Genomic DNA, 6609 nt, shown 5'->3' with positions numbered 1-6609 from the left:
AATAATATTATTGTTACCCGTTTAATAATAACGATATTCGACAATCACAATACAGGTTTATAACACATTTTCAAAATATAATACCTATATTAATGTTTTATTGTTCATCATTAAAACACATCTAACATAATATTCTTATATAATTATCGTTGACAACAATGACGATTACAAAAATAATAAATTCGAATTTATAAAAAAATATCAAACAAGTTTTTACTAGTGACATAATATTACTTTTTTTAAAAAAAGTGGGCAGATGGGTAGGTATGTTGCAGTACATGTTCTCTGTACAGTAGGTGCGGAAGAGATCACTGTAATTGATGTATTCAATTTTAATTCAATAATGTAACATTGTATTTATAGGTACAAACAATTATTTTGAACGAAGACAGTGTGCTTGGGATATTTCATATTATAATAATTATATTGCTATTAGTAATAGAATACGTAACTAGGTTGAATTCATTTTTGCAACATCATTGCATTTGAATACCTATACCTATTATCCTAAATTCTAAAACAGTAAATTTATCAGTGATTTTTTGGTTTTAGTATGGTTTTAGTACTATATACTTATGAAGAATCTTGTATTACTTTTTTAACATTTTGAACCAAACGAATAATATGTATCGACATTTATAGAAATAAAACTAAAATAAAAAAATCAAAGACTGCTCACTTGTTGGAAATTATAAGGTACCCAAACAATATATATTATTTTAATAATAATATAATAATGATATGGTATTTTTTTACCCGTCTATTTTTAAAACTTTTAAAAATTTTCAATTTTGAGTTTTTACCTCTCAAAAAGTTTCAACTAGATTGAATCTATTTTCTATCAGAAACCCTTAACTCTTAAATTGATGAATATACCATTTTTCTACTGGAAAAAGTGTTCCAGACACAAAAAAACTAAAATCAATACCTTCATTCATCGCTACTCACTACGCTCAGAATCTAAAAATATATGACAAGAATTTAAAATAAAACTGCAAAGCATCGTTTTTTACCTGCCTGTATAGTATAATAATTTATAATATATTAATACTACAGACGGTCTATGTAAAAATGGAAAGGAAATATGAAATTCCTTAATATATAATATTTATTTTATATTTTATAGTTATTTGAAAAGCACTCGTTTTTCTTTTAATATTGGAAAAATTTAACAACATAAAAATCTTAGAACAGGCAACATTTTTTCAAGATATATATTATGTAGATAATTTATGCAGATGTTTTTTCCCAACGTATGTGTTTACTTTAAATCACATATAAAGAACCTCGAAGTTGATGAAAAGCCAAAAAATATTCATTAAATGCTTGTATTTATCAAAAATTTTTTTAAATGTTTCATTTCATTATTATTACGTTAAGAACGTTATTATGTACATATTGTACACCATGGAATAACTGTTCCAATGAACGGTATTTTTCAGATCTAAAATAAGTAAAATCTTACCTAAGATCAAATATAAAAGAGGAAAGATTAAATGCATTGACAATCCTAAATATTGAAAATTACATTACAACAAAACCTAATCATAACAATGTTATTAATATTTTTGTTGCTAAACAAGCACAGAGAAAATTGTACATTTTTACCATTTTAAAAGTTGAAAAAGACTGTTTGGAGGAAAAGTTTTGACACTTTAACCTCAACAAAATTTTTTCAAATAACTATAAAATATAAAACAAATATTATACATATATTAATGAATTTCATATTTCCTTCCCATTTTTACATAGACCGTCTGTAGTATTAATGTATTATCAATTATTATATTATACGGGCAGGTTAAAAACGATGCTTTACAGTTTTTATTTTAAATTCTTGCCATATATTTTTAGATTCTGAGCGTAGTGACTAGTGATGAATATGAATCAATAGATAGATATTGATTTTACAATGATGTATGTTTTTTGTGTCTGGAAACACTTTTTCCAGCAGAAAAAATGGTATATTCATCAACTTAGAGGTTTCTGATAGAAAATAGATTCAATCTAGTTGGAACTTTTGAGATGTAAAAACTCGAAATTGAAAATTCTCAAGTTTTAAAAATAAACTGGTAAATAAATACTATATTATTATTATTATTAAAATGATAATAATAATATTGTTTGGTTACCTTATAATTACTTACAAGTTAAACAGTCTCTGATTTCTATAAATGTCGATAAAATATAATTATTAATCGTTTGGTTCAAAATGTTAAAAAAGTAATACAAGGTCGCTCATGAATTTTTATAAGACTAGCATTTTGTAGTTATTAGCAGTTATTGTAGCATGTAGGTACCTATGTAAATGTAATGAATTCAATTTTACTACATTATACTATAAGAACGAATCATGAATCTTTTAGGTAAAAACTGAAAGTTGTTGCATATTACCTGCAAGAATTATTATGGATACAAAATCTAACGAAGATTAGATGAGGGAATGCGATATCGGAATGAGCGCAATCATGTGTATCCAACGTTCATGTTTCCAATCGATAAATTGCAGAATAAATATTGCATATTTGTATTCATTAGTTAGAACTTATAAAATGTACAAGCTGTTAAAACGAGTTTAAATTAATTAAAACCTTGGATCAAATATTTTTTTAATTGTTTTTTTTTTTTTTTGTTCTAATTAGAGTTTAACTTTGACTTAATATCATGTGAATATTTTATCAAGAAAAAATGATATTAATTCTAACCTGAAATACAAGTTGTAGGTACTGTTGTTATAATATTTGTTTGGATATGTTGATTGGATGTAGCTACTAATACCTAATATGAGGTAATAGACTCATATGTATTTTTAGAGGAATATATAGAAGGAGACGTCCACATAATATATAAATATGGTTTTTCTCTTGTAATCGTGTTGTACAATAAATTATAAAATATTAATATTACATACGTCTGGTATGGTCCGTATAAGCTCGTGGACTCGGATGAATCATCCGATTATTTATTATATTTATAATATTTGTAAATAGTAACAATAATTATACTTATATATATAAGATATACCATGTTTATACTACAACTACTACCTACTTACTGAAGTATACATTTTGAAATAATATGTTTCTTTCGAAACGACCAATATTTTTATACATTTTTAATGTACTACCTACAGGCTACAACACCCATGAAGATACAAATTTATGTGTTATAAATTATAACAGGTTATTTCATAAAACATTTAAAAATATAATTTTAAAATTTAAAACAAAAGATGACATATTACATTAACGGGTATGTCGTCAGTGGTAAATTAATTTTTCGGTGATCTACCTCATCATGGAGTAGGTCACTTGGATGTGCTTTATTTGAGTTTAATGATAAATTATTCATTATTGCATACTTATGCATACTAAAAACCATTTTGAACGGAGACGGTATCAGTTAATATTTCTAAGGATATTTGTAGCTTTACGCTAAACTTTTTTTTCTAAAACTTCTAATCTTAATTGTTGACAAATTTTATCTGAAAATGATTTAGAAATGAAAATGTATAATATTACATAATACACATAGCTTATCAAAGATTTGAAAAAATATGATTTGCTGAATTATATAAACTATAAAGTATACCCATGCCTATAGTACCTACTTATACCTATTACATATTTGGAAGTAAAATACATGCCGTATTCAATCAGTTAAATATTATATAACAATTTTCCACTTTTGAGCCAGATGCCCAGATTACATCAATCGAATTAATTAATAACTATAAGCATTATAGGCATCAGACTGATGTTCAAAAAACGAGTACCTACCTATTGACTATTAAATAGGGTTTAAAACACCTTTCGCCCAAAAACAACCAGTACCTACATTTTGTTCAATAATTCAATTCTTAAGCAATTATTGTTTACATTGCACTTTTACAGGGGCACAATAACGGGTATTGTATATATTTTATTTGGTTTAATTTATATATTGGTCAATCGTTTGAAACGTATAACCTATACCTTTTATAGTACCTAATTATCATTTGAAGTGCTACATAAAGCTGTGGAAAACGTAAGAACCTTGGCTTTATACCTGCACCTCGTGTCCAATCAACGCACCATGATCAACATTGGAATAGCTATTCGTATACCTATATAAAGCAGTACTTGAAGTTTGGCCCGGCTCTGTAATTATAGGGGAACCTACCTGGGAAATCTCGTTGAATTGAATTATAATAATAATTGTATCGTACTATAATAAGTATAATTACTATTAAATCTATCGTAAAATAACGAGTCAATCAAGTGGCGTGTTTATTACGATTTACGGTGATAAATTACGGGGATACCACTCTCACCAAAGGCGCTTTTTTATTTTAAATCCAGCCATGATAGTAATTATTACTATTTAATAATTATACAATAATGCTACAATGCCAGCATGTTACATCAATAGTTTTGATATCAGGCCGGTTATGAGCTCACGATTAGATGACCATTGTTTCAAATATATTATAACAACGTGTTCGATTGCTGGACACATTTTGGAATAATATTTTTCTGTAAACTAATTTTCATATCACTGCCCATACAGGTAATACATTATGTTTTTTTATATCAAATATTTAACCACGATCTACGTTTAAAAATATTCTGTGTTTATCAAAATTAAGTGGAGGTATAACGATATATTATTGAAATGTCTTAGCCACCTAATGATCATTGAAAAATAATAATTCTATGCTTATTGAAAAAATTCAGGCGTCGCCAAAACATTAATATAAATCGATAATATTTTTATATGATTATAAATGGGAATGTATTATTTTCAACAAAATAAGTGGAGGGATGGAAAATGTAAATTATAAAAAGTGGTTGGATCCCATCCCACCTAATCCCCCCCCCCAGCCCCGGCCCACCACATAGACCATTGCCTATACTGAGTACCTATACTGTATTCGAACAAAGTGACACACGAGGTCAAAATAATGAAAACAATTATAAGGTAGCCGGTAGGCATTTATACTACTATGATTGATTAACATATATGTAAATATAACTTAACATAAATTAACTTAAATAAGTTATGAAAAATCATTTATACACATTACCTATAGGTATGGTATTTTAACACGCGTGATCTAAAAAATTCATGGGTTGTATATTATAAAAATACAAATTCCAATACTCGTAATAGTTTGTACTCATGGTTCGTATACTCTTCTATAACATATGTAATGTAACCGGTTCTGCTTATTGCCAAAAAATGAAATATAGGGTAACGATTATTAACGAACGGAGTATACACTTACATCATGTATACAGTATACAGTCAGTTCTCTTATGTATGCTGTCCTCAAATTATTAATTTTTGTTTTGACAAAAGTATTGGCAGTTTCAGGAATTCTTTCTTGGCATTTTAAAACAAGTGCCTGAATGCCTTTATTTCTCAAATACTTATTTTTAGTGATATCACTTTTTACTTTCCACAATGCCGGATGATTTTTATATTCATCAATGAAATCGGCCTCAAAATGTCTTATCGCATTCGAAAGCCATCGTCCCACAAGTTTTAAAACTTTAAATAACTTTTAAAAAAATAAGTAGGTAATTCAAACCTTGACCCTGTCACTACTACAGTATTATAATATAATGTACCCAACCTAGCGGTTGACATCGACAACACCATACACGCACATACGAAATTGTCGACATGTCGGCTGTTGTCGTGTTAAGGGTTTTAAATACTAATAAAATGACATAATTCTTGAAAGGTATCTTAGACTTTAGCAGGGGCGTATTTACGGGGGCGGATTTGTCCCCAAATCATGGCTCTTTAAATACATGTCTATAATATATTATTATATTATAATTTTTATATCGTAATCTGTAAGCTAAAATTCTTGTCATCCACCCGCTACAAAAAATACTAAATACGCCATTAGACCTTATTACTTACCTATAATTAAAAACGCATCAGTAGGTACATCAATCATAAATTATTCATACCAATTTTCATACATTTTTAAAAAGGCGACAGTTAATAAGTATATTATGTGTTTGAGTGTTTCACTAGTCCACCTCAGTCACTCACTGGTGTCACAAACATTCATTTGAATAAGTATAAGACAACAGTACCTACTGTAAGTTGTACATAGTATTAATATACAATTTTTAAATAAAATAAAATTTTTGTAAAACATTATTTAAACAAAAATACACAACAGCATTAAGAACTTTAAAAAAAATGTTTTGGGTAAGTATAAATATTTACTTTGATTAAAATATTAAAATGTACATCTAGGTGTGGTACTACGATCTATGTAATTTCAAATACACAAACTATCCAGTGGTTAAAAATTCAAGTCAATTTCGCAGAATTGTGCACAAATGTGTACCTCTATTATACGTATTATTACATAACATCCTAAATATCGTAAAAACTCAATTTTCAGAAATGGTTTGTTAACATTGACTATTGTATATATTATATTAACATGTAGTTTATCAGTTATAAGGAGTATTCAGTTTAGTTTATGCGGTTTAAGTATACTTTTTTACAGGTGACGAAAAGATATATTATATCGACATTGGTAATTATGAATATTCACGGCAGAAATAGCGATAGCATTTTCAACCAGAAGTTGGTCAACAT

The sequence above is a fragment of the Acyrthosiphon pisum genome, chromosome A1, assembly GCF_005508785.2.
Source record: "Acyrthosiphon pisum isolate AL4f chromosome A1, pea_aphid_22Mar2018_4r6ur, whole genome shotgun sequence".
Classification (NCBI taxonomy): domain Eukaryota; kingdom Metazoa; phylum Arthropoda; class Insecta; order Hemiptera; family Aphididae; genus Acyrthosiphon; species Acyrthosiphon pisum.
The sequence above is the reverse complement of the archived record's forward strand: the minus strand, read 5'-3'. Positions refer to the sequence as shown.